At 40.3% G+C, this 22,314-nt stretch overlaps 1 protein-coding gene across 6 annotated transcripts in view; it reads left to right on the top strand.

Moving 5' to 3' along the window:
* Nucleotides 1-22,314, top strand: part of PDE1C (phosphodiesterase 1C) — a 489,759-nt gene that overhangs the window by 85,451 nt on the left and 381,994 nt on the right. The gene's annotated exons all lie outside the window — the stretch shown is intronic.

The following is a 22,314-nucleotide window of genomic DNA, read 5'->3' on the forward strand; positions in this document are numbered from 1 at the left end:
TACGGGCTGCCTCCACGGGCTTTCCCTCCTTTAGGTGACATTTTTGAAGCTCAGATAGATTGAATGGTTTTCCTTGGGCACAGGGTTCCCATAAGGGCCTTGGAGCTCCCCATCAACTTCTTTTGACTCTTTTGTCTCCAGGTCTCGATCATAATGGGAGAACAGGAGTCAAACACTTCTCAGTGTTTTCTGTGCCAGTGTGGTCAGCAAATTACGCAGCCAATTAATGCTGTCCCGGAAGGAAAACCCAGATCCCAATAAGGGAGCAGAAATACCAGAGGTTGAGCAGTGCTGGGTGGAGGTGCTCCCCAAGGCCTGGAGCAGAGAAATGGTGGGGCTGTCAATCAAAATGGAATTTTTCTTTCCAGCACCATCACCACTTGCTGGCTTTTGCTTAAAGTAATTTCACGGATAGTTTCTGGGCCTCAGTTTTTCCATCTGAAAAACAGAAAATTCATACCCATCTTCTCTCCTTTATAAAAATGTTACCTACTTTTGAAGTCATGGCACACAAGTTCCCAGTCACTGCACTGTTTATATAAGGTAGATCGAGTCTTGAGTGTGGATACGGCTATAGTAAGCCTTAATGCATAGAATTGAAAGTATAATTTCTCTATTTGCAGGGCCTTCTAAATTCTGCCTTCCAGCTTTTTTGAGGAGGCTTCAAAACTTTGAGATTGATTCCTAGAAATGGTTTTTATAGAACTGTAATAATATATGATAATGCAAGAGCATTAAATGCTCACATTTTAGAAGCTGTGAAATAAAACACTCGCTTCTCACTGCCCTCCTACCTGGAACCATTACTTCCCAAAATAAGTATTTCATCCCACAACTCAATGAGGATGATGAATATGCTTTTAGTCCCTTTATTTCTTTATCTCCCGAGCAGTAGTCAGGCAAATTAATAAGCCAGAATGGTAACCCAACCATTCTGTGTGCATTGTGCTGCATGCACCTCTGTGGGAGTGCCTGGTGCTTTCTCTTTTTTTAAAAAAAATTTTTTTTTTTTAAATTTATTTGAGAGAGAGAGTGCAAGAGAGAGCAGGAGCAGTGGGGAGGGGCAGAGGGAGAGGGAGAAGCGGGCTCCCTGCTGAGCAAGGAGCTGGACATGGGGCTTGATCCCAGGACTCGGAGATCATGACCTGAGAGGAAGGAAGAGACTTAACCGACTGAGCCACCCAGGCGCCCCTGCCTGCTGCTTTGATGCTCACCATGACCGGTAGGAAGGGGCAGACGGGGTCTTATCACCGAGAAGCCAGAACGACAGCTGGAGCAGCTGGTCCCTTCCCAGACAGAAGAGGGTGACTTTTTTTTTTTTTTAAAGATTTTATTTATTTATTTGACACAGAGAGAAAGACAGCGAGAGAGGGAACACAAGCAGGGGGAGTGTGAGAAACAGGCTTCCCGCGGAGCAGGGAGCCCGATGCGGGCCTCGATCCCAGGACCCTGGGATCATGACCTGAGCCGAAGGCAGATGCTTAACGACTGAGCCACCCAAGTGCCCCGAGGAGAGTGACTTTGCTTGTAAATAGCTTCCACAACTTCTGAATTGTGTCTGGGTTCGAAGGATGATATGTCACTTGAAAGCTTATTCATAGAAGGTGAGGACTGAGAGAAACAAAATATACAAGCAAAAAGTAATTAGTGGCAAACCAGTGAAGTTGGGCTGATTCTGGAACCAAAAAAAAAGGGAAAGAAAATTCCTGACTGTGCCATGTCCTGAGGGGGGGGGGGGGGATCAGATGGTACCATTAATTCCTAAATCTTTTCATAGCAGATACTAGAGGGAGAAAATTAGGTGGCCTTTAGGAAGAAAAAAATATTTTTTTTTTCTTTTTTTGGTGGAGGTGCTGGGGATTGAACCAGAAAAAAATAATTCTTGTTGTAGCGTTGTCTGATTGACACTTAACTGCATCGAAAATGACCTTGATGTTGTGGTATGGTGTGAACGAAATGTTCAGTTTGGGGAGATTGGAAGTATTTGGATGACAGACTTCTCTTTGGAGGCTTGAAGATGAATACTGCAACCTTCTCCAATGTTGGCACCTGCTAAGACATGCATCAAGCCCTGACTGTGTGCCCTGCCCAGCATGGATGTCGGCCTGATAGGAGTGGGAAACAGGAACACAGGCGGGAAATGCTGTGAAAACTGGACTTGCTGAGGTGGGTGGGGGGTGGTCCGCAGAAAAGAGCTGGAAGGATGGGCTGGCCCTGTGGCCTCCCAAGTCGTCCCAAGGGTTTCATTCCCTTGGGGGTCTCACATTCTGATTCCTGATGCCTCTGGAATATGCGGCTCATTTCTCTATAGATTTTGCCCATGCTTGAATCAATATACTTGCCTCAGCTTCCCCATATTGCAAGAGATGAACTGTGTTGATTATATTAAGAAATCCTAAAGGAGAACCAGAGGGAACTAGACTGTAGGAATCATGAAAACATCTAGCATTTCTGAGGGCTGGTTTCTGATTCTTCCTTGGCCATCTGGTTTACCAGCCTTGCAGGCTTCATTCTGGTCACTTCTGCAACACAACCCACGCTTGGCTTTCTTCTTGGAATCCCTGTCTCTAAGTGGCTGACACCACTACCCAGAACCACTGAACCTTCCTCAAAAATCGATGCCAAAGCCCACTGGTCAAGCTCAGTTCCTGTCACCTTTAGACTGGAGACACTTGATGTGCCATCAGATAGCAGTACTGTGGTGGTGGACCCTGTGGAGTGAATCTTGTGAGTCCCTGGATCCTATCGGGACCCCTTCATCACCCTACCCCCATCATTTTATGCTTGGCAGTGGCTTTTGATCAATCTGACCTTAATCAGAGCATTTGTTTGACAGCCATGGGCATGGAGAGTAACCAGGAAGTCATTCTTCTAGGAGCGGAGGTGAGGAGGGAGGAGGAAGGAGGGAGGGAGTGAGGGGCATGAGATTCGGAGACAGTGGAGAATATTATCTTCCCCACCAAAACCTACAGAAGAATGACAGTGTCCAAGAGAATGAGGACTTGAGAGTAAGGTACTATGTGAGCCCAAGGTACGTTGGCTTGGGACCAGCAGATGATTTAGAATGGCACCTGTCATGTGGCTTGCTGTCCTGGGACTGGAGCTCCTGTGTGTGGGGACTTCCCACCCATGCATTAGCCCAGGGCTGGGGGGTGATGGGCCTGTAGAGCACCTCACCTGGTACTGCATGCAAAGCTCTCTGATAGCCAGTGCTCATATCCGTCTCGTGGTGTCTCCATTTTACAAATGAGGACAACCAAGTTAGGAGAAAACATCGAAAATTGTTCACTGATGGAATTCTAGGTCTTCCGACTCCAAATCTTGGCTATTCCCAGTGCACATGACTCCCTGGTCTGAGGGCTGGAGTTTGCCAGCTCTGTAGCTCAGGGACTCGGGTCTGCCAGCTTGGTAGTGGAGATGCTCAAGCTTCAGCTCAAGGCAGGCTTCATAGATCCACACTGCTGTGACCTTTACTATAATTGGTTCCATCTAGGTTGGAAGACCTTTCCTCAAACATCCCCTTTTACCAGCTCACTGATATCAGGATTTCTCTGAAATAAGGGAGTCACTTGAAGATTTTGAAATGCAAATTCTCTTTGGAGTGAGGACACAGGGATTCATTCTTATTATGGTGAAAATGATTGATATCAGACCTTTTAATTTTTTTCCCCAGATACCTGAAAATATATTCTCAGTATGTAAACAGAGGGGACAAAGGAGAGGCAGCCCAGGGTCAAGCTGAGAGGGGTGTTTGTGCTAGCCTAAGGAATGGACCCTGATTCTAGGGAAGCCTTTGAAAGGTTTTCACACTTGACTGGCATCTCAGCCTTCTCCTGGAGCTGGAGGTGCCCTTTGGGGACCAGGGCTGTGCCATGAAGAGCTGGACCTTCAGGTGAGGAATTCCTGGGGGCCCCCTGAGGCTGGTGCTCCTGACCTCGCAGGACTTCTGGGGTGAAGTTAGCTGGCTATGGGGCTGGGTCCCCTGCTGGTCCAGACATCTGGGATGCTGGCACGGCTGCCCTCCAGCGCCAGCCTGGAGAGCCCTCCTCCCTGGAGATGTCCATTTCATGTGTATGTCGGTCTCCTCATTAGACAGCAGGCTCCTGGAGGCCAGGGGCCGCACCTGGTCGAGCTATGTACTAACCGTGCCTGGTGCAGGAACAAGTACTTGTTGAGGGAGACAGAGTAAACTAGTACCTGCCAGCACTGTTCCCCACTTCTCTTCTTCACCCTCACGTCATAAGCAGGGGCAGGCCATCCTGCTGTCAGCACACAGGCTCCTGAAACCACTGAGGAGTATGTCCTCAAGAGTCCCCGACACACTAATGTCAGGGTGCTTAGAGGCCCTTAAGGACACAGGCTCTGGTGATAGGTCTGGGTTTGGGTTCTATGTCCAGGAATTCTGACTTCTGTGTGAATTCGGGCAGTAATTTACCTCTCCAAGCCACACTTTCTGCAGCTGGATCCCAGGACAGTATTAGAACTTGCTTCCAGAGTGGCTGTGGATGATCTCATGCAGGGGTGAGTGCTAAAATACTTAAACACACGTGACATGGTCACCGATCTGTTAGAACGAATATTGGTCATGGGTGATAGGAAGGATCAGGGTCCAGGAGGCCCTGATGGGCTGGTCACTGGATGACGCTGGGGCAGTTGAGGTGGATGTTGCCCTGATAACCCAGGATAAATAATATGAAGCACAATGTGGGCACACTTAGTGCTCAGTAAGTAGGGGTGATTGTCACTGTATATATTACCACTCTTCCTGTCCCCTTCCTTCTCTCCTTCATTCCATCCCTCCCTTCTTCCTTCTTTTCACATATGTTTATTGAGGACTTTTCTGTGCCAAGCCCTAGAGACACACATAAGTAAGTTTGTCTTCAGAGAGCTCATAGTCTGATCAGACGATGCAGAAGTAAACAGCTTCAATGCAGCATGTGGAGGGAAATGCTAGAGATTGTTACAAGGAGCTGCGTGAACCAGATGGGGAGATCTCATCTGACCTGGAGTGGGAGTGGATTCAAGGGAGTCCTCCTGGAGGAGAGAAGCATTAGCTGAGGCTTAGGGAGTGAGTGGAGGTTAACAGGTAGAGAAGGAAACATCTAATCTTAAAAAAAAAAAAAAAAGAAAGAAAAAAAGAAAGCCCTCAAGGTCCATTCCATGGTGATTATGCTTAATGAAATAAGTTGGACAGAGAAAGACAAATACTGTATGATCTCACTTATATCTGGAATAATAATAATTAAAAAAACCCTGCCACCAACAAAAGAGCCCAAACTCATAGACAGAGAACAGATTGGTGGTTGCCAGAGGTAGATGGGGGATGGGATGTGGGGAGTGGGTGAAAGGGGACAAGGGGGTCAAAAGGTACAAACTTACAGTTATAAATAAGTCCTGGGGATATAATGTATAGCATGGTGACAATAGTTAATAATACTGTCTTGTATATTTTAAAGTTGTTAGGAGAGTACATTTTTCTTTTTTTAAAAGATTTTATTTATTTATTTGACAGAGAGAGAGATAGCGAGAGCAGGAACACAAGCAGGGGGAGTGGGAGAGGGAGAAGCAGGCTTCCTGCTGAGCAGGGAGCCCGATGTGGGGCTTGATGTGGGGCTTGATGTGGGGTTTGATGTGGGGCTTGATGTGGGGCTTGATGTAGGGGTCAATGTGGGACTAAATGTGGGGCTCAATCGCAGGACCCTGGGATCATGACCCGAGCCGAAGGCAGACACTTAAGGACTGAGCCACCAAGGCGCCCCTAGGAGAGTACATCTTAAAAGTTCTCATCACAAGAAAAAAATTCTGTAGCTACATATGGTGACAGATGTTAACTAGATTTTTTTATGGTGATAATTTCACAATATATACAAATATTGAATCATTATGTTGTACACCTGAAACTAAGATAATGTTATAGGTCAAGTGTATCCAAAAAAAAAAAAAGGCTATACAACTTTTCAGGGACTAAAGGCTGCATGCAGTGTTCAGATATGGCCACCATGTGGCAGCAGAAGCCCAGAATTTGGTGTGCAAGGAGCCTTGAAAGAGGCCGGCAATCAGTGCAGTGGACTTTCCTGGAGGCAGTCCAGGGTTTCGAAAGAGCCTGTGCAGCGGGAGGTGTTGGCCCCAAAGTTTGTGTAGCTGGGCTGCTCCACTGTGGAGTTTTTACTACTTCGCTTTCTCCCCTGAGGTGAGCAGTGGTTGAAAAGAAAATAGTGGGATCAAAAGCAGTAAGGAAATGAAGCCCCATTTGACCTCTTTTGCTTTTGGAGGTAAAAATCCAGGTAGTGTTGAAAATAGATTATCCTATTGAAGAACTGGAGTAATTTGGGTGGGTGGATGGATGTTAAAGCAAAAGGAAGGTCACTTGCTATTTTTGTACTGGGTGTATAATCTGGGTGAATGATCCCTTTCCCTGGGTAGAGAATGGGCAGGGACAGACAGGGGTGTACAGTAAGGGTGAGCTCTGGGGTTGGGATAGAGGGTGAGCCAGCACCTATTACATGATGATACCCATTGTGGAACCCCAGGGCAAACTCAAAATCATATCTGACAGAGTGCTAGAGTCTGGCCAGAGAACTTTTTGAAATTGCTGGTCACAGCTAAGAGGGTCTGTTGCTAGCATTAGGAGCTTGACTTGGGGTTGGATGGGTTATGGAACCATGATGATGAGAACAAGGAGAAGAGAAAATGGGTGGGAGGAAGGGCTGAGAGATGCCATGAGCAGTGGGCTGTAGCTGGTGGCTGGGTGTTCAGTGTTTTCAGGGGCATGGACTGTGGATGAACCGGAGCCATTTAAAGGGCCCAGGATAGGGCAGGAACTAGATCTGGAGATTTTCTCATTTGTCTTAAACAGCCCTAACTATTTCTAAGAAGTTCAGATCCTGTATAGAGCTCTAGGTCTTACCTCAGCAGTGTTTAATGACTGAACATCTTCATTTCCCACTTGTTCAGCAGAAACCGGAACTTTATCTTCAACAGTGGCAGCTCTAGAATTTCTATGCATGAGGGGTTTAGGGGTAGCAGTCTAGCTCAGTGGTCCTCAAAGTTGGATCCCTCGAACTTGTGAGAAATAAAAGTACCCCTTACCAGATCTGCTGAATCAGAAACTCATGGGGTGGGTCCCAGCAAAAGCTGTTGGTGATTCTGATGTGCTCCAGTTTCCGAACCACCGCTTGAGCTGTGATGGTGGTGAATGGGGGTAGAGGCAGAAGCCAGGGTGCAGAGCAGCACAATGTTTTTGTTTATAGATCATAGAATAATACAATTAGCATTTTCCTATAGCTACTTGTGATTATGTATACATACGACAGAGCAAATGTTAATTGCTTTTATCAAAAAATAGTGTTTTATTATTTTAATTTTATTTTTATTGGGAGGGATTGTGGGGGATGGCTGAAGGCGATTATAGGAAGAGAGTCTATAGATACCTCTACTCAACCCTTAGAACTGGCACTGCTCTGCATCATCTCTTGAATCTAATTCTCTTTCTAAGGTCATCTCCTGCCTACTCTTGGCCTTTTCCCCTTCACAACAACATCATAGTAAGAGCTGCTTGGCTGGCCCACTCGCCTCTTGCTTGCACCTCCAAATCACCTGAACCATCATCCTCAAACTCTAGTTTTTGTCATGACATATTTGTGTTTCAGAACCATAGACAGTTACTCCCCAACTTTTGTTCACCCAAGATATGTCTGCCTAACCACAAGGTGTATCTTACTCCTTTTCTCCTTCCCTTTCATCAAATCCAGTCATTATCAGCCAAACAAACATGTTTGGTTCAGTAAACAGATATATCAACCCATTATCTTATATTTGAACACTTTCAAGTTAGACTAGAACTTAAAACTGATCCAGCCCAAAGCTCACCACCCATGCAAAGTTCAAATCCTCTTTATGGCATCCCTGTCAGGGGGTCATGAGCTCTCTACAAGAACCTGTCTAGTGGGAAAAACTCAGCTTGGCCTGGAAAGGGTTGATGATTACAGTCATAATGAAGGACTGGAGTATGTACGTGTGTTTGGGGAACTGAAACTCACTTTGATTTTCTCTTTTCGAATGTATAAGATTGGGTCTTTGAATATATCCACTATATTACTTGGTCCCCAATATGTTACCCATTGGTTCAACAATGAACTAGGAGCTTGTGGATGATATGTAACCCAGATGTCAGCTGGAAGCTCCTGGTCCATTGAGATCTAGGTAAATAGGCCCAAACTGCTATTGTGTGCCCTTTGGAAGTTCAGAGCACTCCTCGATGTTTCTGTGGGGATGACCTAATATTCTCCTTGCCCTGATTTCCTACTTCTGTTGACTGTTTCCTTCTACATGCCTCTGGCTGTCTTCTTATCTGCTCTGACATAGACTCAGATGTGAAACAAAGCCCCTTCTCTTCTTTTGGAGTAACCAAAGGCTGTTGGTCAAAGCAGAACTTGAGCGAAGATTAGGGAGATTACAGTATGCAATTGTATGCAGACAATTTTAATTCACAGTTCTGTTCTCAACAGTCCTTTCATCCATCTCACCACCAATAACTTTTTTAAAGACCGCTTTGCCCATGTAGTTCCTGGTCTATCACCCCTCAGTCCTTCTGTGCCTACCCTCCTCCACTTTTTGCCCTGTATTTCCATTTCCCTCTTAGGAATTGAAAGACACTCCTCCCAGGTTCTCACACAGAGCAGCTTGATCATCACATTAGTTGTATTGGTATCTGCTGACACCTTTGCCCTCAGCACCTCACCTCTATTCCTTTTGATTGATTGATTGATTTTTTTCCTACATGGAGACTAATTTATTTTTCCTTCATGGGAATTGTAGTCTAACTTGTTGAGATAATCACAAATATTTACTCCTTCCTACATGTGTACAAGCTTACACAATTTAAAAATCTGATTAGAAATTTTTGTTGTGTGTAATGTAACCTCAGGGAGGGCAAGGCAGACAGGGGTTGGCTATTGCATGCCAAGTACCTCCTCTTTTCCTCTCTCAATGTATGCTCCTTTGAATAAAGTTAGGATGAAGTTTCTGGTTCCAGCAAAAGGTGGACTAGGATAGCCTGAAAATCCTCCATTTTTCATAAGCATGTAGAAATGCTGAGTAAAATATTTTTAAAAATATTTTTAAATGCATAGTTAAACTTGCAATAAAGAAAGGGATCTCTGCAGGTGGAAATGAACGAGGAATTTAATATTAGTAGAGCAGGCTCTAAACATGCCTGCTGATTCTGCAGCTATGCGGTGTGTGAGTATTGTTGCCAAGGTCATGGGATCTAGTACATGGGGTAAAGATTTCAGGCCTTGGGCTGTACAGGGTGAGGAGTTGGATCTGAGACTTCTGCCTGAACTTGGATTCTTAAAACTTAGATGAAATGGACCACTTTCTTGAAAAACAGAAACTACTACAACTCACCAATTATGAAGTAGCTAATAGAATAAGAAAATTGAATTAATAATTAAAAATTCCCCAAAAGAAATCTCTAGACCCAGTAAGTTTAGCTAGAAAGTTCTACCAAATTTTTAAAGAAAAGTTAACAACAATTCTACATAATCTTTTCCAGAAAATAGGAAGAGGAAACATTTCCCAATTCATTTTATGAAGTTGGTAGTACCCTCATACCAAAACCAGAGAAAGATAACAGACCAATATCCTCATGAATATAGATGTAAAACTTTTAAACATAATATTAGCAAAACAATTCAACAATATGTAAAAAGAATTATACACCAGGCCGGGTGGGGTTGATTCTCTTCCAGTATTGAAAATTAATGTAATTCACCAAATTAACAGGCTAAAGAAGAAAAATAATATGATCATATCAATTGATGCAGAAAAAGCATTTGACAGCATTCAACATTCATGATAAAAACTCTCAGGGAAATAGAAATATAGGGGAATGTCCTCAATTTGATAAAGAGCATCTACAAGAACCTACAGCTAACTGTAGACCGATGCTTTCCCCCTAAAATTGGGAACAAGATGAGGATATCTGCTTATATCCTTTTTTATTCAACATGGTGCTGGAAGTTCTAGCCAGTGCAATAAGGGAAGAGAATGAAATAAAATGCACACAGATCAGAAAAGAAGAAATCAAATTGTCTCTGTTTGCAGAAGACATGATTGTCTATGTAGAAAATTGTCAGGAATCTATTAAAAACCTTCTAGAACTGGGGCACCTGGGTGGCTCAGTTGGTTAAGTGTCTGCCTTTCGCTCAGGTCATGATTCCGGGGTCCTGGGATCTAGCTCTGCGTTGGGCTCTCTGCTCATCAAGGAGCCCGCTTCTCCCTCTCCCTCTGCTGCTCCCCCCTGCTTGTGCTTTCTCTCTCTGTCAAATAAATAAATAAAATCTTTAAGAAACCAAACCAAACCAAACTAAAACAAACAAAACCTAGAACTAATAAGTGAGTTCAGCAAGGTTATAGGATATAAGATAAACATTAAAAAAAATCAAAATTAAAAATATGGTGGTGTTTTCAGTTGCTCAAAAAAAGTGAAATGTGTAGGGGTGCTTGGGTGGCTCAGTCAGTTAAGCATCTGACTCTTGATGTCATCTCAGGTCATGATCTCAAGGTTGTGAGATCGAGCCCCTCATCGGGCTTCATGCTGGGCATGGAGCCTGCTTAAGATTCTCTCCCTCTGCCTTTGCCCCTCCCCCGCTCTCTCTGTCTAAAAAGAAAAAAAAAAAGGTGAAATGTGTAGATGTAAATATAACAAAACATGTGTAAGACTTACATGAGGAAAACTACACAATGGTGATGAAAGAAGTCAAAGAAAATCTAAATAAATGGAAAGAAATACATTCATGGATTAGAAGACTCAACATAGTGAAGATGTCAATTATCCCTAAACTGATAAACAGATTTAACACAATTCCTATGAAAATCCCAATGAGGGTTTCCGTAGATATAGACAAGATTATTTTATAATTTATATGGAATTTCAAAGGAACCAGAATAGCTAAAACAATTTTAGAAAAGAAGGATGAGGTACAAGGAATCAGTCTATTTGATTTCAAAGCTTAATGTATAGCTACAGTAATAAAGACTAGGTAGTACTGGTAAAAAGATAGATTCATAGGTCAATGGAACAGAATAGAGAAGTCAGAAATAGATTCATACAAATATGCCCAACTGATTTTTGACAAAGGCACAAAAGCAGTTTAATAGAGCTAATATAGCCTTTTCAACAAATGGTGCTGTTGTATTTGGACATCCGCAGGCAAAAATACAAACCTCAACCTAAGACTCAAACTTTATATAAAAATTCACTTGAAATGGATTATGGACTTAAAATATAATGCTATGAAACTTTTAGAAAAAGAAACAGGAAGAAAATCATGGGATTATAACATTGGGAGAGAAACACTTGTCACCAAGAGCATGATCCGTAAAAGGAAAAAATTGATAAATTGGACTTCACCAACATTAGAAACATTTGTTCTGCAAAAGACCCTGTCAAGATGTTGAAAAGACAGGCTACAAAGTGGGAGAAAATATTTGCAAATAATTTTGCTATCCAACAAAGTTCTAGCATTATAATATATATATGTGTATACATATATTTTTGTTTTGTTTTGTTTTGTTTTGTTTTTTTGCAAGAGAGAGAGTGAGAGATATCTCTTGAACAGAGGGAGGGGCAGAGGGAGAAGCAGACTCCCCGCTGAGCAGGGAGCCCTATGCGGGACTCCGTCCCATGACCATGGGATCATGACCTGAGCTGGAGGCAGATGCTTAACTGACTGAGCCACCCAGGCGCCCTAGCATTATTATATATAAAGAATTCTCAAAACTCAAAAGTAAAAAAGAAAACGGCCCATTCAGAGTATGGCCAAAAGGCAGGAAGAGACATTTTACCAAGGGAGATATACAGATGACAAGTAAGTACTTGAAAATATGTTCAACTTTATTAGTCAATAGGGAAATGCAAATTAAAACCACAATGAGATACCACTACCCATCTACCAGAATGGCTAAAATAAAAAATGTTGACCACACCAAATCTTGAGAAGGATGCAGTGAAACTGCATCATTCATACATCGCTGGTGATAAGCCACTTTAAAAAAGTTTGGCCGTTTTTTAAAAAAGTACACACAAGTACCATATGGCCCAGGAATTGCACTTCTGGGCATTTATTCCAGAGAAATGAAGCCTTACATTCACACAAAAACCTGTACATGTGATCTCACACCTATTAGGATGGCTAGTATAATAGAAAGAAACCCAAAAGTGTTGGCAAGAATGTGGAGAAATTGGAACCCTTGTACACTATTGGTGGGAATGTAAAGTGGTATAGCCGCTAAGGAAAACAGTTTCATAATTCCTCAAAAGATTAAAAATAGAATTACCATATGATCCAGCAATTCTGCTTCTGGGTATATACCCCAAAGAATTGAAAGTGGGAGTTTGAACAGATATTTGTACATTCCTGCTCCTAGCAGTGTTGTTTGAAGTATAGGTGGAAGCAACCCAAGTGTCCATCAGTAGATGAATGGATAAACAAAATATCTACAGACTAAAATGTACATACAGTAGAATGTTATTCCGCCTTAAAAAGGAAGGAAATTCTGACTCAAGCTACAACATGGGTCAATCTTGAGGACATCATGCTAGATGATATTAGCCAGCCACAGAAAGATAAATACTGTATGATTCTACTTACATGAGGTACTTAGAGTAGCCAAATTCGTGGAGACAAAAAGTAGAATCACAACCATGCCAGGGGCTGAGAGGAGGAGGCAATTACTTTTATGGGTACACAGCTCAGTTTGGCAAGATGAGAAGAGTTCTGGAGGTGGATACAACGTGAATATATTTAATGCCATGGAACTTGGTTACCCATAAAAATGGTGAAGGTGGTAAATTTTATCTCACATATATTTTACTACAGTTTAAAAAGCCCTGCACATGAATCATTATAGAAGTTTTACTCATAATAGCCACAAATTGGAAACAACCCAGATTTATTTATCCAGTGTATGGTTAAACAAACTGTGGTGTATTCATACCATGGAATACTGCTCAGCAATAAAGAGAACAAGCTACTGATACATGCAACAACCTGGATGAATCTCCAGAGAATTAGTGAATGAAAAAGCCAATCCCAAAAGGTTATATGTATACTGTATGATTCCATGTACGCAACATTATTGAAATGACAAAATTATAGAAATGGAGAACAGATTAGTGGTTGTCAGGAGTTAAGGAGGGAGTGGGCTGAGAGGAAAGTGGGCGTGGCTATAGACGGATAACAGGAAGGATCTTTGCGACGGCGATGCTCTGCCTCAGTGTCACCATCCTGGGTGTGATATTGTACCATAACATTACAAAATGTCACCATTGGGGGAAACTGGGTAAAGGGTACATGTATTATCTCTTACAAGTGCATGTGAATTTATAATTTCTCAGAGTAAAAAGTTTAATTAAAAAAAAAAGCACCTTTAAGATGACTTTTCATAGCCTACAGAATTGAATCAAAATCTTTGACACATCACACCAGGCCCTTCCAAAGATGGCCTGAGATGACTTCTGTTAAGCCCTAACTCATCATTTCAGCCTCAGAAAAACGAAATTAGTTGCCCTCTCATCCTGTTTCACTCCTCCATGCCTTTGTACGTGTGGTTCCCTCTGCCTGAAATGTTCTCTCTGTTGATCACCAAGCCAATCCATTCATCTCTCAAAACTCTGTCATAGGCTACCTTTTTTGTAAAGCCTAGCCTGACCCCTGGAACAAAATTATCACTCCCTGCTTTGTTTGGCATCAGTATATTTCTACATAGTTATATTATTACTTGTTTCATACTGTATTATAAATAGCTCTTTAGTGCCTATCTCCCTACTAGATTTTTGAGTACCTTGAAAACAGAAACTGTGCCTTGCCAGTCAGTACATAATAAGTGTTCAATAAATGTTTGTTCAATTGGATTGAAAGCAGAATGAATAGAACTATTCCAGATCTGTAACAATTTCAAACAAGAGGATAAAACCACTTATCACTTGGACAGTTCTTAGAGATTCATACTCAGTTACCTTACTAGAAAAGAAGTCAGATGCATTTTAACTTAATGGGACTTCCATGATTTACCAGTCTTAGCTTCCCGTGATACCTCCTTTTCAACAAATATTTATGGAGCACCTACTGTGGCCAAGCACTATGTCCTGTACCTTCCCTTTTTCCCCCCGCTGATAGGTAGGTAGACTAAGGAGGTGAGTGGTTCCTGCCATAGTGTGCATTAGGCCTTGGTTAAGCCTTGGGTTGAAGCCCAGGGTGGACACATCCAGTTTTGTAGGCTGTAAAATGTGCAATTATAGGGGTCATCGTCCTGCAGATGAAGCTGTGAATAACTCCCCTATAGTTACGAAGTCCTGGGGAAAACCTCATGTTTAGAGCTGCAGTTCTTGGAACTTATGAAAGAATTGCCTAGTTTCCAGGCCAGTAAATTTTATGAAGCCAAGTTCCCTAGTCCCATTGGTCAAGATAGGAAGAGAGGTCAAGTTGCGAAGCCATTTGGGTGAGAAACTGAAGAAAACCCATGCATGATACAATTGAAGCACATGGAAGGAAGAAAACACTGAGAAGTTTATTGAAGTTTCTTAATGTGGTTTCCACAGCCTCAGAAGCAGGTATCTTAGAAGCATATGAAAAAATTAACTTCGAAAGGACATTTTGGGTACAGGAGTATAAAAATGAGTAAGTCACAGTTCTTTCCCAAAAGGAGCTTACCACCAACAAATGATCCATTGTCTTTATTTTATTGCCAGCAATGGCTAGTTTGGGCCAGAATTCTCTGTGACTAATATATTACTCTGAAGTCTCTGTTTTTCTGGTATTCTTGATTAAAACACCAAATCTCCATGCAATTACTTTCAAACACTTTTATTTTTGATCACAGTACACATACCATTTCAACATGTCTAGGATGAATGTGGCACATTCTTCCAAATGCTTAGAGCACTTTCATACATACTATATTACTGAATTCATTCCTACCAAGTTTTTATAATGAGGTTAAAAATCCGTGCTGGAACTTCCCAAAGGAATACTAGGCAGATTTACAAATGAATCATCCAGCAGATGGTAAAACTTGGATTTTTGCATGCTTTGCAGACATTAGCATATTTCAAGGTAGTTATGCATTGAAAAATTTTCACTTAATTATGAGGGTGGTGGTGTCTGACTTAGTGAAAGTTTAATTATGGCAAACTTAAAAAAAATGCTATCTTTTAACTCTCAAGTACCTAACTTACACTGACCATTAGCAAAGTGTCTGTCAAGTAGATTTCACTCTCAATAGATAAACTTCTCTTTTAATTAGTGTACTAAATGAATGCTGTCAAAGTTCTTGAAAACAGCCTCCCTTTAATCTTGTCTACATCATTACTCTGCTGAACAGACTCACTCTTTTGATGTATGACAAAGAGTAATTGAGACCTTTCCTCTTGGAATTGATGGTCTCACTATATAGTGATCTACTGCACCATATGAAATTCTAAATAGACTTTGAAAATTATGTGGGAGCTGTGCCCATCAATTGGGTAAAGACAGATGCAAGGCTTTACTCCGAAGCAGGTTGGGCACAATTTTTTATGCTCACTCTTTTGGCTTGGGTTATGCATTGCTTATTATGATAACTGTTTGGATATAAATGTCAGTCTTACTCTCGGTTCTTTCTGCTTAATTTATCTGGCAGCCTAAGGAGACAGTGAATGAAACCTAGAGTGACCTATGTTCCTTGCCTTTTGGAAAACAATAATCTCTGTATGAGTCTTTTTGCATTCCAGAATGACCAAAGTAGGGTTAAGTCCAAAATAAAACTCTAAACCAAATATGAAGAACTAGGGAAGTGAAACACCATCATAAAGACGTTGGGAAGAGGTAGCCTTCTGAAAAATGATTTAATGTAGAAGCCAAAAGAAAACATGTAAATGCTACTTTGCATTCTCCATAAGAAGCAGGAAGACATAGCCCTTCTAAGATAGGAACAGAAAGCCATAAGAAAAGAAGCAGGTTGATTTTGAGTTAAGAAGCAAAGAAAAGTAAATATGTAACATAGGAATTAACATTCACATTGAAATATAGAAATGACACTGAAAAACATTTAATCAAGGATTGGAAGACAAACTTCCACTGTTGAGAAACAGTGTCTTACACTATAGATGAAAGTGATAAGCAATTGAAAACGAGACAAGATAATAGGGGGTCAGACAAGAGTCAACACATGTAAATGAATCATCGATGTTCTGAGACTAAAGCCAAACAAAATAACTGGAACAGAAGTAGTAATCAAAGATAAAGTTGAAGGCAACTTGCCCCAGTGGAAGAGAGTAGGGCTTGAGTTTCCATATTCAAAGGGCTCATTGTGTTCCAGGAAAATAAATTTAAAAATCAGTAAAAATAACTCACAGTTATAAATATGCTAGCAAAATGTTTGAAATACAAAGATAAAGAAAAATGTTTGCCTACAAGAGAAAGAAAAACTATCAGATTTGGCTCCTAATTCTCTTCTATAGTGCATAAACAGCAGAAGATAATTAAGAAATACGTTGAGTTTAATTTAAATTCAGTAAATCTCTACTTTAGTTGTTATTCATGTGTATCTATCTCATTAACCATGTCATTCTGGGAAAGAATTATTTGAGGGTATACTTCAGGCAATTGAAACATGAATCAAAATAAGTTCTGTAGAACTGATTGTCCCATACAACGTAACTCTGGAGCACTTGAAATGTGGCTAGTGCTAACTGAGATGTGATGTAAGTGTAAAATATCCCCCGGGTTTTGGAAAAAAAAGAATAATATAAAACTTCATTAATATTTTTATATTGATTACATGTTAAAATGATAATATTTTGGATTTATTGACTTAAAGAAAGCATGGGGTGTGTATATCTTTTCAAATTATTGTCATCATTTTCTTCAGACAAATGCCCAGAAGTGGAATTGCTGGATTATATGGTAGTTCTATTTTAAATATTTTGAGGAACTTCTATGATGTATTCCATAGTAGCTACACCAATGAACATTCCCACCAACAGTGCACAAGGGTTCTCTTTTCTCCACATCCTTGCCAACACTTGTTATCTCTTGTCTTTTTGATAGTGACACGTGTGAGGTGATATCTCATTGTGATTTTCATTTGCATTTCTCTGATGATTAGTGATGTTCAGCATCTTTGTATGTACGTGTTGACTGTTTACAAGTCTTCTTTTTAATTAATTTAAATTTAAATTGCTACATAGACTAATGACTACCCTATTGGATAGCACAGCTCTAGGAAGTAATCAGAGTCAAGAAAACAAACAAATAAATACTTAAAGCTCTTAATATACAGATGAAGATAAAAATGGAAAATGGATAGAAATCTATGCTGATAAATTTGAATATCTTGACAGAAAGGCAATTTTTAAAGGAAAATACTCCAAAAGAAATGGATACCTGGAATTCAGCAATAGCATATGATGACATTGAAAAAATTGTGAAATAATTACTTTGCTAAAAATACTTTAGATCTCAAGAGTTTTATAGGCAATTATATTCAAATATCAGGGGATAGGTTATTCCTATGATGACAGCTACATAGAAGAAGAAAGTAAAGGCTAATCTTTATGAATATAATTGCGAAAAGCTTTAAATAGAATTCTAGCAATGCAAATGAATAAATATACAACAATAACAACACAACATGACCAAATAGAATTTATTTGAGTACTGCAAGGTGGCTTTACTATTATGAAGTATTTTTTTTATTTTTTATTTTATTTATTTATTTTTAAAGATTTTATTTATTTATTTGGCAGACAGAGACACAGTGAGAGAGGGAACACAAGCAGGGGGAGTGGGAGAGGGAGAAGCAGGCTTCCTGCGGAGCAGGGAGACCGATATGGGGCTCGATCCCAGGACCCTTGGATCATGACCTGAGCTGAAGGCAGATGCTTAATGACTGAGCCACCCAATTATTATTATTATTTTTAAAGATTTTATTTATTTATTTGACACAGAGAGACGCAGTGAGAGGGAAAAGCAGGCTTCCTGCTGAGCAGGGAGCCTGATGCGGGGCTAGATCCCAGGACCCTGAGATCAAGACCTGAGCCAAAGGCAGACGCTTAACGACTGAGCCAGCCAGGTGGCCCTATTATGAAGTTATTTTAATGTATAATCCAGGTGTCGTATAGACATGCCCTTTAAGACCTGCATGAGACTGTCTTAAAGCTCTATCCCACATCCAGTTTTAATTACTAAAATTCAATCAGTGAATTTTTCAGGGGTTCTCCAGGTTTCTTCTCATTACTTGTCACCATTATTTCCTGAGTCTATTGAATTTTTTCCTATACTTTGTGTTTTGTAGATGTTGATTTACTTTTTTCCAGACAACAAACAAAAGATTAGACACAGCCTAGTCTTCATAATTTTCAAATGCTCTCTCCAATATCACTTTCATACAGCAATAAGTGAGTAAGACTTTTTACTGTTCTGGAGAGGTGATTACATTGCAGTCCCACCCAGCATTTAACTTAAACATGGATATCAGATTTATATGTTCTTTGAAGGTACTGCAGTTACTGCTGTCAAGTACGGTTCCAGCTTGAAGCCATCCTGCTGGAAAGTTTCTCCTGTAGCCTTATTATAAATTTCCCTTTTATAATTGAGTTTGTGAATGTCTATCCCAAAAAATAAAAAAAATCAGTGATAATGGATTTATCATCTATTGAAATGATTGTGTATTGTCCCCCTTCCCTCCCTCCCTCTCTTTCTCCCTCCCTCCCTCCCCCTCCTTCTTTTTCCTTCTTTTCTGCTCTTGCTTGCCTCTAAATTCTCTTCATTTTATAGGCAGAATAGTGTTAACTCTTTCTTTGTTGTCTCTTTTCAATCCATACCTTTAGGGCTTTTCACCTACTCCCCCCCCCTCCCCCGCCAATCCTTTGTTTTATGAAATTATTTTTCCAACAAAGTTCCTCAGAGGAAATTTGATTCCATCTGGAGAATAAGTTTGTTTGTTTGGTTTTCCATTTCGCTATCAATACAACACATCAATACCTCAAAAGGAGAGGGGGAGAGAGAGGGAGGGAGAAAGAAAGAAAAGGAGGGGAAACAATACATGGTCATCTCAATAGATGATAAAGGTATTATCAATGATTTTTTAATTTTTTGGGATAGACATTCACAAAGTCAATTATAAAAGGGAAATTTATAATAAGACTACAACAGAAAATTTTATAGACATTTCATGAACAGAAAATTAAGTGAAGCTAGCAGAATGATAAGATTGCTTGCTATTGCCAATATGGTTCAAAATTCTGAAAGTTTTAGCTGATGCAGTAAGACACAAAACAGAAATAAGAGCCGTAATGATTAGAAAAGAAAAGGGAAACTTGTAGATGGTATATGTCCTTAGAAAACCAAAAACAATGAAACAAAGAAATCCTTAGAAAGAGTGAGAGTTTAGTAAGGAAACAGATTGTTAAGTAAATACAGTAAGTACAATAAATAAATAGCTATCTTATATCCCAGCAATAACAATTTAGAAACTATAATTTAAAAATGTACTCTGTGAACAAGAGAGGGCAAACATATATACTGTCCAGAGAAAATACCTGCTAAGAATTTCCAGGACCAAGGAAAACTAAACTTCCCTGAAGGAAATAAAAATCTTGAATACATGGGAAGACCTTTTTGTTGGCAGGTGACAGGAACCTGGTACAAACTATCTTCAGCTCAGAATGGGATTTGCTGGAAGGATACCGTAGTAGTTCACAAACCTATGAAGAGCTGTAGGTCTGGAGATAGGAGGGATTACAACCAAGGACATACCACTCTCAGGATTCTTTTTTTCTGATTTCCTTAGGGTACTAGTTTCATTTTCTCAGCTTATTTAGGTATTGGGATGTGGTGGCTTGCACTAGCAACCTACTAAGAAAGAAAAGGTGCTTAAAGGTTTCAGTGTGGAAAATACCAGGGAAGATCTGTGATTATCCAAGCTTGGGTTGTATACCCTCTCTTTGACTAATCACTGAAGCCAGTAGAGTAACATAGCTGAAAGCCCATAAGAGTCATATGGAATGAGTAATGTGGGAGGGGATGTTCTCAAAATAAAATGAGAGGGGCTGTTATAAGCAGGGAAGAAAAGGTGCTTGGGTAAAAAAATACAACAGGTATTCCATACAGAAAGGACTACTCATCTACCTGGATGAGAGCATGATATATTCTGAAAGTTTTAGCTGATGCAATAAGATGCATAATTCTTTTCCTTGAGTAATTGATTATAGTTTTCTTAAGTACTGTCTCAGTATACACTCAAAAGGGAGAGTTCTCTTTAGAAATTGACAAAGTGATTTTAACTGACGTTTTCTTAGAGACATAAGCAATTAAGAATAGCCAGAAAGAGAAAGGAGGAGGTCTTGCACTATTGGATATTAATAGATACTGTGAAGTTATACCAAGTAAAGTAATGTGATCCAGTCATTAAAAAAAACAGGTTAATCTAACGGTATAACTCAGAAACAAACCCTAACGTATTTGAGAATTTAGAATATGTCATTACAAATCAAGTTGTATTCTTACATTTTGATAGAGGAGATCTTGGTGTGTATATATTAGAAATAGAGTTAAATTTTAAAATCTTTTTGAAATTGCAGGAGACAAAATCTCTGAAAAGTTTTCAAAATCAAGAATTGGTATATTAAAAGTAACAGAACAGTGCCTATGTGACTGATTTAAAGATACTCAAGTCTTTATCGATACCTTATTTTTTGCACTGTCATTGTTTGTTTTTAGTGAGCATAAAACTTCCCATCTGGGTTTTATTAGGTTCATTCTTGACCTCTGTGCTCCAGCCCCAATTTTCCTACCCATTGGGAATTTCAGGACCCTTATCCTCCCAGAAGGAGAGGATACCTACAAACCCACGTCACAGATATTTTGAGAATCATTGATGGTTTCTAAGAATTTTTTTCACCTTTTTGGAGATTTAACCCTCTTTCCTCTGTGCTTTTGCAGGACTCTAATTTCTCAGCCTTTTGCCAGCATAATCTTTGTGTATTTTTTTTTTTTTTTAAATCAGGAACTGAGTTGATAAGTCACTTGTCAGATTTAAATAGGATTACCAAGCACATCACCTTGGGCTCCTCCTGCCGGCACTTTATCAGACTGCCACCATTAGACACACTTCAAAATGAATCTGTAGCTATTTCTGATTTAGATCCTTCTCATCTCATTTTCTTGCTTTCTTAAGAAGTCTTTTCTCAACCTATTAAACTTACCTTGCATTATTCATCTCCCCCTGCAGCCCAAACTTCCTTCTTTAAAGGAAGCTGCAAAGGGCTTCATGGAAGAGACTAAGCAACATCAAGGCTCTGCCTGGTGGCAGATAGAGTGTATCTTCTTTCTTTTGTAAAAGAATATTTGTTTCATAATGACAAATGTGGAATATTCTGCTTGATCGAGATTATGCGTCTGTTTATTTGCTCATAAATAAAGTACAAACAGTGTGATAGATCACCTGGAGCCCTGGAGTAGGAGAGTGAGAATTTGGGGTCCAAGCAATCTGTTGTTTTCTAACTCTGTGATCTAGGTTATTTGATCTCTTGGAGTCTTAATGTCCTAGTGTTCAATAATATTTCAATAATATTTACTTCAAAGGGTTGATTTGACGATTGGATAAGGTAACACAGGTGAAGCCCTCTTTACAGTGTCTAGCACATAGAAACTGCTGAACAATGTTTGTTACATCTTGTTCTCTTGATAAGCTCAGTGGTACAGATGCTGCTGCCAGAGTTTGAGTCCAGAAGATTTATAATCAATCTAGAGGGTTCCTGGGGTACACAAAAAGTTGTCTTTGTGAGGAGAAGAGAGAGAGTTTATCACAGAGACAGAGGGGAAATAACAGAAAAGGAGAATGTAATAAGCTTCAAATGAGAGCCAGGAACAAGTCAAAGGAGACAGGAAAGCCGGGTGGGGAGGGGAGGGGAGTGGGCAGAAGCAGATGACAAGATGTGGGCTGAATGAAGTTGCTCATCTCCTGCACCTGAGCCACATTATTTTTGGTACCCTGAAGGCTTGATTTCCCTCATGGGGTTTTTGATATTATTGAGAGAGACCTGTGTGACTCTATCTGTTTCCATATTTTTGCTTCTATTTAGTCAGAAACATTTCATGCCTTCAAAATCAGCTTAAAATAAGGGAAATCCAAATCAAAACCTCAATGAGATACCACCTCACACCAGTCAGAATGGCTAAAATTAACAAGTCAGGAAATGACAGATGTTGGCGGGGATGCAGAGAAAGGGGAACCCTCCTACACTGTTGGTGGGAATGCAAGCTGGTG

Source organism: Phoca vitulina, unplaced genomic scaffold (assembly GCF_004348235.1).
Source record: "Phoca vitulina isolate PV1807 unplaced genomic scaffold, GSC_HSeal_1.0 scaffold4, whole genome shotgun sequence".
Taxonomy (NCBI): domain Eukaryota; kingdom Metazoa; phylum Chordata; class Mammalia; order Carnivora; family Phocidae; genus Phoca; species Phoca vitulina.